The following is a 13,044-nucleotide window of genomic DNA, read 5'->3' on the forward strand; positions in this document are numbered from 1 at the left end:
ACGTAACAAGCAACCAATAATATTTTTGACAGAAAGAAGAGCTACAGAGATAACACAAATATCTAAATTCTCACCAGTAAATCCAAGCCCCACCTGAAGGAAGATATCACAAAACACATAAAAACACACATGTAACAAAATGGGACAAGAAAATTAAATGCAGAGTTTCACAGCATCTCCTGTGTCAAAGCAAGACCACAGAAGAGGAGCTTCTTTTAAGCCATCATGAACTGACTGAAGAGACCTCTCGGTCCACTCACAATTTTTGAAATCCACCAATACTGGCATGGATCACCCCTTTGCAAGCAACAGATGGGGCTTCAAAATTTGTACCTTAGCCTTAGGAAGTTAAGATCTTGTTTTCCTAGTGCTATTTTGTTTTTGTTTTACTTTGTTTATAAATGTTATTTTATCATAATATTTTTCTTTGATTATTTTTTCCATTTCTGTGCTATAAATTCCATAATTTCCATTGGGTAGAGTTCTCCTGTGACCAAATTGGCATCCAGTTTATAAAACTGCTACAAAAATGAAATCTAAAATAAATGAATTATTTGCCCCCTGTCTAAATCTAATAGAGAGCAAGTTACTCTACAACACTGCATTTTAATAAATTTATTGAGATTCATAATTTTAATGTTAACCTGAAATAAACTACTACATGAAACTCTGACTGTTTAGAATAACAATGACTTTAAAAACACAAAGAAAGTATTACAATTTTTATATTTTTCATTATAATGGGTTTAAAACAATGGGGGGGACAAATTTGTTACAAAAAGTTAAATCATTCCATGGTTGTGTATATGCCATTCTCAAAAAAGTCGAGGACATAATCTTGACCCAACAGTGTCAACAAGAAGTCAGATGATTAATTAGCTAGGAAAACAAAAGCAAATTCTTTTAAGAAGAAAATTTCAGAGACAGAATTGTTAAGGATTGTTCTTAGGGCATTTAGATAATGAACATCTCTTCTAGAAAATACACCACATTCTTGTTGCAGACATAATTTTAACCACCATTTTATAACATTTACCTAAAGTTTATTTTAAGAGAAGCTTTGTTTTTAACAATCATCTTAAATCCTAGTAAACTGAAGAATTAATTAGCAAGCACGGAGGATCAGCAAACTAATGCTTTAGTCTGTTAAACCATCTGCTCAGGAGCACCCTGCTCAAATCTTGGCATTAGGAGAGGATGGATGAATACTTTTGTCTCTTGCACTTAGTCACAACTTGCCATTCTTTGCTAATGCACATTTTTTTTCCTTTAGCTCATGGTAAATAAAGTTATAAAGAGGTCGATAATTGATCAGATTTCTGTTATCATGAAGTTCTACTAAACAGATTGCTAACAAATTTGTCAGAAAATCTTTACTGTAGCCATTCCTCTTATTTCATACCAGATTCCTGTATGAATTCCATAAGCATGTATGAAGGGACAGATTCAGCAATATCCTTTGTTTTCTTTGCCTTGTACAAAGCAGGCCTATATTCATCTAAACCAACCAAAGTAGTGTAAAGTAACTGAAGTCTTCAAGGCAATCTGTCCTTCATTTCTGAAGACTATTAATGAATGCTCCATTAATATTTTACTACCTCATTCTTTTTCATTATTAACAAGAACATACTTATGAGATCTACAGAGGTCCTTGTTATCGCAACCCCAATCTGTCTTCATTTTCTAAACTTTTGTGCTAATTCTTTGATTTCATGTTACAGCTTAGTTTCCAGAAAGTGCAGGCACATTCTGACACATAACAGATCAAGGGTAGCATTTGGGAATGAGAATAGCCAGCAGCCTAATCTAGTTTTTTTGTTGACACTAAAACTATTTAGTTATACTTCAGCCACTCTTACAGATTGAAAAGATGGAGGGCTCTCAGCTACAAACAACATTGTTGATACAGTAGAAAACCGTCAAGCCAATCACAGTGTTAAGTCTGCATGGTAGCAAGGGGCACCGAAAGGTGCTCCAAGCAACACACTAGAAATGGAAGGTACACTGTACCACTGATAACTCAGTTATTTGCCAAAGACAGAGGAATGTTCTAAATAAAGGCAAAGATCTGGACTAAACCTGGCAATAAATGGCTTTCTCTCCCTCCTTTAACAGCCAGCTTTCTCCTCAGTTGTTTCTTCCTAACTCTTCAGGCAGCCTTGAAGCTGTGAGCTTCTAAGGACCACATGGGGAAAGTGTTCCTAAGTCACAAAACCTCCAAAGAGAAGACATTTGTTTAAAATCCTGTTCCTCTCTCTGTTAAGCTTTATACTCCTTGATTTTGCTCATGCATTACAGACTTGACCCTCCTAACTTGCTTCAACCAGCATTTTATCATTGACTTCAATTAAGTGAGACCAGGACACAGATAAGGTTCTGCGTGAGAAATCACTGTATTCTAGTAATTGCAGAATTTTATTCAAAGACATATTTTATCTGTGTTGATGAAATTAAAATAGGATAGGAAGAGGAAGAAAAAAGCTCAGGCGGAAAGGCTGGCATTTTAATTTTTTTCGGGTTGTTTCTGTAGTAGATTGACCTTCCTCAGATAAATCTGTGCACCATGGAAACTATTTTCTCACCGAGGAAAAATTTCCAAGTTCAGCTGAAGGCCTATACATCAAGTTAAGCATATAGCTAAACTGTACAACTGTGTAATCTTACTGCCCTCTTCCCATCCTTCCCTCCCGTTGTTTGTCATCCTTACTGTCATATCTGGTTTCAAAGCAGGTTAAGGTCACTGCAGTAGGGCGTGTGCCTTTCACAGTGTTTGTAGACCTCCAGTGTGTGGGAGTATGGGAAAGAAGGGGAAGGAAAACACCTTCTTAGATCTTTGGAGGATAAAGAATAAGGCAATAATAACATGCTGTAAAATAAATGCAATCAACTGATATTTACACAGTCTTTTATCTACAGTCTCTACTGTGTTCAGCGTAATTATAGTGCTGCTCAGGCAAATATATGTGGACAGAATGATTTCTTTATTGCTATCCTGCTTTACTGTGTATTCACTGATAGCCTACAACTTGCAGGTTTTAAATAATAAGAATAGTATGAGTCTCTATATATGTCTATATGAGTTCATCAGTGCTTACTTTTTGTAAGCACTAATGAACTGGGACCATCTGAGGAAAGGAGAGCTTTCTATATCCAGACAATTTTGTGTAAGAGACAGCCAGCAACGAGGGTCAGTCCAGCCAACTGGGCTGAAGCAGTTTTATGGAACTGGCGACGTGTAGCAAAACGGCCTGCAGGGGTCAAATCGAGAGTCCAGGTTTATTTCTTAACTCTTTATGTATTAGAAATAAATAAATTACTCTCTGATTTTTTTTTTACCCAAATAAATCGCAGATGTCTGGGGACATGCAATGGAATATTGCCCTCTGAGACAGCCTCAGAGGCAGAAATGACAAAAATAAGTGAACTGAAACTCCAAGAGAGTAAAGAAAAAGAAGCAAAAGATTAAAGCAATAAAGTTGTTTAGAAGTGAATGTAACAGAAAGGAAAAAAAGATACACACTGTAAAATCCAACTGACCTCAAGTAAGTTCTGTTTCCTCCTAGTGTCCAGTGGATTGCAACATCCCCTGACCGTGTTTTTCCTACAGGTCTTATCTGAATTCTGCAGCTTTACAATGATCTGTTTCTTGTTGTGAGAAATCCAATTGTAATGAGAAAACTACAATACAGATGGCAGTGGTTAAAGTCCTGAAGTGTCTGTGTGCCTACAACAGTACAGAGAATCAGAGTCAGAGCTCAACATTAGCCGGACAGGTTCACTCTTTGTAGTAGCTGAGCTTGAGCTAACTAATAGATGTGTTTAAGCTTTTTAAGAGCTATACATATATGTAACAAATAAGCCACAACTTTTGCAGGCAACACCTTAACTTCACCATAAAAAAAATGCCTAATATAGATTTTAAGCATCATTTTATGTAGAGCAAATTTCATTGCTCTCCTGTCAGTTTCCACTGATATTGGTGTGTGCTTTTCAAACAAGAGCAAAGCAGACAGTAATAGGGAGTTTAATACCAGAGACTGTCATCTAACCCACTGTCATTCTTTTCATCGTCTTTTTTTTTTGTATTAAATTGCTACACTTCAATGTTTAGGGTTTTTCTCTGTCTGTTTTTTGTTTGTTTGTTTGTTTTGTTTGTTTTTTTAAAATGCATTCTTACATGGAAGCAAGATTATTAGATGACTGGAGAAACAAGGAATGAAATTAAACAGAAGGCAATGTAAAACACAGAAGTAGAGAGAACTGGTGTTCTGCAGGCAGAATCTTCTCTCCTATTTAATGATTTGTTTTCAGGATATATATCTCTGTAATCTTAGATCGTATCACTTTGGTAGTGATAACGGTTAACATGAGTATGTTAAGTGAAAAAAGAGGTACATCTTTTATTGCCTCAGAATGGACAGGATTTATATAGAGATTATCTGCAGGTTTTTGCTTTTGTTTCTGTTGAAATAACGATTACAAGTGATCATATAAAAGTTTATCAACCTGTTTGGTGGTGCCAAATAGATGACAATGAATGGGTATTATTTGTTTTGTTTCATGACTATATATGGAGCATGTAATGTCAGAGGTACCCATTTTCTCCTAAATTTACATGCAGACCTATTCTTCTTCTCACGTAAACTGCAATACTTTCTTCATTAGCATATGCTGTTAATATGTTCATTAAATTCATGTCACATTGTAATTAATCTGAAAATTATGTCATTTCTGCAGAACCTACAACCTCATTATGTTCACAGTATGTATATCACAGCCATTTTATTTCTGAATAAGGTATGCCTTAATTTGGTTATTAATCAAGGGGTCATTTCTGCCTAATTTACAGTGATTAACTCTTTACAAGAAATCATTTTGAAGCCTTGGAGTACAATAGTAAGGAAAAAAATTATTATATTCTATACAGAGAAAAAAAATTATTGCATAGGAGCACTTATTTATTTAGTACTTTTAATAATCCATACAAAAAGTATTTGGTTAGATTCAGCACACCAGGGTCAATATATAAAGCCGAGCAGGATCAAAAACTTAGGAGTAGCTAGAAACTGTGAATTTCCAGAGCACTGGCATTTGATTTATAAGAAGTAAGATGATAGTGAATCTCTTTCAAAGTCATACTGAGTAAAAAAATTATTTGCCCATGAATAGTTGTCCATATTATACAGACAGATCAAAATTGTCCTAATCAGGTATTGCTGAAAAATACAAGTCTAATCTCCACATCAGTATGATAGATTTCAGCCCACTGTTTCATTTTCAGCAATTTGTAACAAAATAATAGTGTAGAAGACTATCTTTCCTTGTAGGTAAGTGTTATCCACAGTAATAATTTTTTTTACCACAGTGCAAGGGTTTTTTTTTTCTTTTAAAATGTAAGTGAATGGGTGTTTAGATCTGATTTTCTGGGTTGATTTACACCAAGTATCTGTTTATAAATATAAGCAAATTTATTGTCATCATAAAGGAAATATTTCATAGGTGGCTTTTGAAAATTTGGAGAAATCAAGTAGGGTGACCAATCACACAAATATAATTTTTTAATAAGAAATTTGCAACTGTTAGTGGCAGGGATTAACATATAGCAGGAATGTAACACAAATTCCTGACCTGACTGATATCAAATACCAGGAGTTTCTGTGGGCCTGGATTTCACACTCAGCATTTGGCACCTGAAGAGTTGATTGGCAGTCTATCAGCTACTGCCCATGCAGATTTCATGCTGCCTCAGGTTCCGAACCCTTTGGAGGAATTGCAGCAGACAGAAGGCACGTTCCAAGTATTACACCTTTAGTTTTTCAGGAGCAACATACCAGCAACGATCAAAGGACACATTAGGGAGTAAACATATTTTAATAATTGATACTATGGCTCCCTGTGAATATCTGTAGTTAATAAGATACTTTACTGAAGTGTTTCTGAGAAAGACTGAATGGTAAATTCTGGGAAAGGAAGTAATGCTTGGCAAGCTCCTTTTTAACTTCTTTTTCAAAAAGATGCATTAATCTAATACGTTATAAATTTTGCTTTTCTTCAGAATTAGGGGAACAGAGAGCTGCAGCCTGGTAGTAAGAACAGTGTGGCAAACAAACTTCATAGTTCTAAGAGGAAATTCAGCATATTTATGAATGGGATTATTGGTGTGGTTGCTTGCCACAGCAGGGAAAGGATTCACTGCCCCCGAAGGCAAATTTCCAGTCCTGTGCCAACTCATATGATTATTCAGATTCTCAAAAAAAAGTCTCTCTGAAGCCCTGTAGTGGCACAGGGAACATGAGGTCTGATGTTTCAAACAGTTGCAGAAGAAGGTGGGATATGAAAGAAAGGAAAATTTTAAAAATAAAGATGGGGTACATGCTAAAGAAACAAGTTTTGGTTTTTAAACGTAATTTTGATGAAAGTTTTCATGGCCATTTTTATAAAAAACTCTGCACTGATGAAACAGAGCGAAGAGTTATATTTCAAGCAATCAAAAATATCTGTTTCCCTTTTGCAGTAACAGCCTCTGACACAAGTCAATGTGAACTGCATATATAATAGATGCATTTATACAGCAAATTAATCTGTGCGCATTATTCAAACCATGAATGATAGAAGACATATTTATGTGCACTAAACTCCTGTACATACCCACATACACACAGCCGCTTAGCTGTGAAACAAAGCGCCGAGGGCACCGCACCTACGAACCTCGGGCACTGATCAGGGTTGCAGGACCACGCTCGGCGGTAGCTGTGGCAAGGCGCAGCAGGCCAGGGATTCCCGGCCTGCGCAGCCCCACAGGCACCACTGCCGAGGCGGGAGAACGCCGTGCTCAGCACTCTGCAACACTGCTGGCCCTGCTGACACCAGCTCGGCTCCTACAGTGCCTGCGGCCGCGGGAAATGTCAGAGTCGGGAGCGGATGAACGGTGGTGTACGGTTCTTTAGATGTTTATTTACCCGCAGGGATAAGGCGAAGCCTGCAGACAATTTTGCCATACTAAGGCTGGCGCACCCACTAAACACTTCAACGAAGGATGAATTACAGCTTCCCGCGGCGTAACTGGTAGTTCTGTTCCTGGAGGAGTCTGCAGAGAGCAGCGGACCACTCCGGGTACCGGGGCAAGCTCATGGAGGGGGGCTGTGTAACTGCAGAGTGCGAGAACAAAGGGAACAAACCCCGGGACACGCAAGCGGGGCTGGCGAGGGGCCGCGATGCCGAAAGGAAAAACCCAGGAGCGGCGCGTCGCAGCGCCTGGTGCCGGCGGACGCCGCTGCCTTGCTGCCTGCCTGCCTGCCTGCATCCATCCATCCTCCCGCTCCCACTCGCGGCCCGGCGGCGGGACGGGACACGCCGCTCTGCTCGGCTCCCGCCCCTGCCTGCCCGCCGGGCGGGCGGGCTGCCTCGCCTTCCTCGTCCTCCCTCCTCCCTCCGCCGCTCCCTCTTCCCTCCCTCCCTCGCTGCCTGCCGCCGCCCCCCCCACCCTCACCTCAGCCGCCCCCCTCTGTCTGGCTCCCCCCGCCCTGTCTGGCGGCCCCCCCGTGCCCGCCGCGCTTCTCGCGAGAGCCGGGGATGCCGCCGCCGCCGCCGCCGCCGCGGAGGGGGAGACACTCGGGGGGAGCCGGTGACGTCGGGAGTTTTCCTGAAAGTCAATAACGAGCCCGGCGGAGGCGGCGGGAGGAGCCGAGAGCGGGGCCCGGGCGGCTCCGGGGTGAGTGCGCCGGGGGGGAGCCGCCGCCGCCGCCGCCCTCCTGACCCCGCGCATCGATGCTGCGGCCGCGCTGCCCGCCCGGGCGCCTCCCTGCGTAGCGGGGCGCGCAGCTCCATGTAGCCGCCGCCGCCAGCGCCCTGGGGCCGGAGCCGCCTCCTCCCGCCCCCGCGGAGACACCGGCCGTCAGGGACCGCCGAGCCCGGCGGGGGGACAGGGGAGGAGGCAGCGGCGCCCTCCCTCCCCTTCTCCCCCCGAAGCCGCCGCCGCCGCCGCCCTCGGGCTCCGCAGCAGCGCCCGCGGCGCCGCCGCCTCTGCAGGTACGGGGCGGGAGGGGCCGGGCGGCGGTAGGGGCGCTCGGGCGGCGGCGGGGGCGCTCGGGGCGGGGGGGATGCGGGGCGGCGGCGCGGCGGGGCCGGGGCGGCGGGGAGCGCGGGGCGGGGGCGCCCGTGGCCTAACGCCGGCGGCGGGGCAGGAGCGGGGCGGAGGGGCGGGGGTCGCCCCGGCGGGGGCGCGGGGCCGGGGTGGGGAAGGGCGGGGCGGGGGCGTTCCGGCGGGAGCGGTTATGTAACGGGGGAGGGGGGGCGGCGGGGCCGGGGCAGGGCGCGCGCCCGGGGGGTGCGGGATGCGCGGGGCCGTTCCCACGCGGCGGCAGCGGCAGCGGCAGCGGCGGCGGCGGTCCCGGTCCCTCCCCGCCTGCCCCCGCGCCGCGTCCGTGCGGCCGGTGCCGGGAGTAGCGCGGGATTTATCCGCTGGGAACTTAAGTGCGTGAGCGTGTGCGTGCGTGTGTGTGCCCGCGCGTGTGCCCGCGCTGCCCCTGCGCTAAGAATAGCACCGCGCCCGGCGGCAGCGCCTCGCACAAGGGCTGATGATGATGATGCTGCTGCCGCCGGCGGCGGCTCCGGCTGCAAGTAAACAAACCGGCCCCCCCGCCCGCCCGCGCCCGCCCCGGCCATCATGGAGGCCGCAACCCGCATGCAAAAGTTGATGCGCAGCCGGCTGCCCCGGGCGACCGGCGGCTCCGCTGGGCCGGGCTGGGCCCGCGACGGGGTCTGCTCGGGCGGCCTCTGCCCGGGCGGGGTCCTGGCAGGTGCTGCCGTGGGCCGGGAGTGCCGCACGTGGCCGCGCGCACCCCTCCGTAGGTGCGGGGACGCGCCGGGGCTGCCTGTGCGCGACCCCCCCCCCGGAACGGTGCGGATGCGCCGCGGGGTCTGTCTGGCGGGAGGTCAGCGCGGCGCCCCGCGGGAACGAGAGCGCAGTGCTATATATTGTAGTTTAAATGCAAATGATCGTGATGTAACGAGCAGTACTGGGTTCATAGGCTGTTCTGTATGGGCACCACTTAGTTTACTTCTGGATAGGAATCCAAGAGGCGTGAAATAGCCAGGACTGTTTCTTTCACGTTCTCCCATGATACCTTATTTAAAACATGAAGAAAAGAAATCTTGTTTTCTTGCAGCTGAAAAGGATAAACAATTTAATCGCTCTTGACCTTTATTCTAGTTTCTTTTTTTCTTTAATGTAGTTATTAGTTGACTGGCTCCTTGTATATATCTACATCATCTCATCATTTTTATGAATACATGTCACTGACTTGATTCGCTTAGCCTCTGTTTAAGAGTTTTATTACAAAAATTATGATGTCCCTGATACCTGCACTGCCAACTTTTTTCAGTACGGAAGAAACACTCAGCAATCACTTCTGCTAATGCTTGTTTAGATTTTCCTGAAACTTTGCTAACAGGCAAACGTGGTTCCCTGCATTTTGCACATAGAGGTCTTTATTTCTCAAGGCAAGAAGCATGCAGATAAGTAGACCTTAACTTATGACAAGTAACATTTTAAGCATGAACTACTGTTTCTGCCAGCTTCTCTATAGACTAGTTCTGGCTGTTCTGCATAGGAATATGGAAAGACTGTACATGAGATAGGGAAGGAACCTTATTTTGACTTTTGAAGTAAGGGTACTACATAAGAAGATTCTGTTTGTAGGGCTGTTTGTTTTGTTTTGTTTGGGTTTTTTTTGGCAGGAGCCCATAAGTTGACCCCAATATCTTTAATTGTATTGGATTGCTAATTATAGACCATGTAGATATATTTTGGTTGGATGCAACTAGTAAGTCAAGTTCAAATAAGGGCTGAAGAAAAACTTCAGAGATAAGAAAACGTCTCTTGTTTCCTAGATGGCTACACATAATATTTGAATAACTCATGGTTTTTATCCACTGTGAGTGTGTGGTGTGTGTGTATACACAGATAATATTAGCAAGACTGTCTTATTTTAGACAGTTTATGGTGTATTACTACTTACTCTAACTAGGTAGAATGGATTCAGTAATCTCCTTGGTTTCGTGAATAGGTTCACAGAAAACAGTATTTCAGTGTCTTGCTCTGTCACTTGTTCTTCATTTTGGGGCATTAATATGCACTAGAAATTGTTGACTTTTTGACACTGTAACAAATGCTTTGTGAAAGAGAAAATAGTTTGGTTTTTTTTTTTTTAAGCTTAACCCCAAACCACTTACTAGAGCTCTGCAGTTGTTTGTCACCCAAGCTTCTGTTTTCAAGATGCTACTCAGAAACCATATCTTGACTTCCTACTACAGTTTGAAACAAAGTGTGTCTGAAGTTTGTATAATAACTGAAAGATCCTTCAGGCTACTTGGAGTTTGTGTAACACCGACTGATCGTGTATTCTTTCACTTTCTGGGTGCACATTTTCCCATTCCTATACCCACAAAATATTGTTTGCTAAATAACTTTGAAATACTCAATTGTTTTGGAAGGTGTGAACCATTACTAGAACAGATAGTGTTAAAACACATTTGAAATTTCTGTGCTTAGTATAAGGATGACACAGTTTCTTGTAACTGTGTGGTTACAGTTTCATTTTGTGCTGTTAATGCAACAGGTGTGATGGACTTGGTAACATGGTAGCCTAGCTTTCCTTCAGTTTTTGTAACAGAGACTCAATATTCTTTGGCATCTTCTATGGCTTGGGCATGCTTTGATCCACATTGGAGAGTGGAAAGACATGGATATATACCGAGTGAAAATTTTGTTGTACTGTACTTCCATTTTGATGTGGATAAGGCATAAATGAATTGTTTTGCCATGAAAGCAGTGCACCATATTGTAACTTCATGTTTTGTAGGTGTTTTAGTTGTATATCTAACAAAAGTCCTCTGTTCTCATTTTCCAACTAATAAAATAAACGTTCTGTCCAAAATATGCACTATATTCCCCTTGCAAACCACAGTAGGAATTCAAAAACAGGGAAACAGGTAAATGTGTGCAGCCGTAAGTTTTGTTTAAGGTTAAAAGGCTGCTTTTATTTTCAGTATTTGTATGAAATTTATAACCCACTTCTTGTTTAAATACTGTCTTACATAAGAAAAAATTGCCAACTTAAGTGGCCTTTAAAATAATTCTAGAATATTAGATTAATTTGTGTCATCCTGAATTCTCATTTCATTAGAATATACCTAATAAGAATACCATGGAAGGGATAGGGGATACTTTCTAGCACAGCATGTAGTTCAGGGAGTTTTGTGTTGCTTGGGAGGAAAGGTGTGTTTTCAGTGAGAATCTTGCTTATTCACCAATACATTTCCTCTTTGCTGTACAGAAGAGACTTCTCAGGAGCACAGGGTCTCCTTGGTAAATAGATGGGTTGCACTGGTCACTCTTCTTTGGAACAAGTTGGTGTGGTGTAGCAAAGATTACTTTCTAAAGATAAGTTATACAATAACTGGAAAAGCTGATTCAAAGTGTTTAAAAAATATTCTGTTAGAGACACCCCCCTCCAAAAAAAACCTCGAAACCAACAAACCAAAAAACCTCAACCCAACCCAAAAAACTACCAGCAAATAATCAAACACTGAATGTGAAAGTTAACTTCTCAGTGTTTTACTTAGCATTAAAAAAAAAAATCATCTTTAAAGTTTGGCTTTATATGCTTATGTACTAATTGTATGAACAACATTCTGGCTACCTACATGAAGAGAATTTATAAAAGAAACTTATTTAGACAAATCACTGGTATATACTAATAAAAACACTGCAAAAATGCAAGGGTGTAGTGGGCGATTATTTGGCATTTTTTCATTGTTCTATAATTCTAGATCAATGTGAAGTGTGGACATTCAGGTAGTTTTGATGCATGCCATGGATTTTAAACACCTTATTTTTGCCTTTATTATTAAAGATGTTCAGGTGTAGTAGGAAGCTGTGGCAAAGTTAATGCTTCCAAAAAAATCCCCCAAGGTTTAATAACATTAGATGTTGCTTTCAAGGAGAGTGAGCATTTTTGGCTTGGGTATATGAAGGTACTTACTTTTGCTCACTTTAAATGTTCCTTTGATTTTTGATACTATTTGTGTCAACACTTGTCATGTTTAGGTTAAATAAATTAATACATGTTGAATCCATCTTAACCAATCCTCTTTTTCCACGTATTTCTATGTGAGTGTCTAAGTGTGAGTCATACTGATCAAAAATGGCATTAAGAATACGTTGTTGCCCTGTGACGTTTTTCTTTGTAATATCCTGACTAAAGAACAGTAGCGATTTTTAAATTCCCTTAAAGATGCAACTGGGACTTCAATATTTCATGTGCATGTTTGAATTACTTGACAACATGGCTTGCCAGACTTTCCTGCATTCTCCATGTGGTAAAGTTGTTTGATTGCCTCCTGTAGCAGGACCAGAAATGAAGAGCCTGTTTCAGCTTTACTGAGATCAATGAAGGTCTGACCACTGCCTTTTTGTAGCTGTGGAGTGGCAGTGTCTAACAGTCTAAACCTTCTTGTACAGCTGATTTAACACCACATAATTAATACATTGTTTTTCAGTTGAGTCCCAGCAATCTTGCAAAACAATTTCTACTAGCACACATTTATTTTTTTTCTCTAAGCATTAAATGTACTTCTTGAGATATGTAATTGGTGCAGCTTGCCTCATGAACTTTTACTGAAATTATTCTATCCTTTTCTAAATGTATTGATACACTTTGAGACAGAGAATTAAGGTTGTACATGTGAGTTTCATGTAATCTGGCTTTTCATATAACATTTGCCAAAGACCTTCAATCTAATGAGCTCTGCATCTGAGTGTAAGCAACAGTATACCCTTGAAAAATACACCATCTTCATTTAAGGTTGTAGAGAATTCCTTCTGTCCTTATTAAATTCAGATCTCAAGCTGATGAGAATAATGCTTTTTGAAGGTGAAGAAGAAAGTTCAAAGGTTTAGGTTAGAAATTGATTATGTTCTAGTCATGTTGCAGTGTCAGTATTTGACAGTTAGTAGGTTCAGCAATGTTTGATTGCTCTGTA

General features: G+C 42.4%; 1 protein-coding gene across 2 annotated transcripts in view; it reads left to right on the top strand.

Moving 5' to 3' along the window:
• Positions 1-7,623: 7,623 nt before the first annotated feature.
• Positions 7,624-13,044, top strand: part of AKT3 (AKT serine/threonine kinase 3) — a 150,525-nt gene continuing 145,104 nt past the window's right edge. The window contains exon 1 of one of the 2 annotated variants that reach the window (XM_064648682.1): positions 7,624-7,711. The gene's annotated coding sequence lies outside the window, so the exon portion shown is untranslated. Of the gene's footprint in view, positions 7,712-7,886; positions 8,029-13,044 lie in introns of those variants that run through there. The other variant, XM_064648681.1, reaches the window with a different exon arrangement.

The sequence above is a fragment of the Pseudopipra pipra genome, chromosome 3 (assembly GCF_036250125.1).
Source record: "Pseudopipra pipra isolate bDixPip1 chromosome 3, bDixPip1.hap1, whole genome shotgun sequence".
Classification (NCBI taxonomy): Eukaryota; Metazoa; Chordata; class Aves; order Passeriformes; family Pipridae; genus Pseudopipra; species Pseudopipra pipra.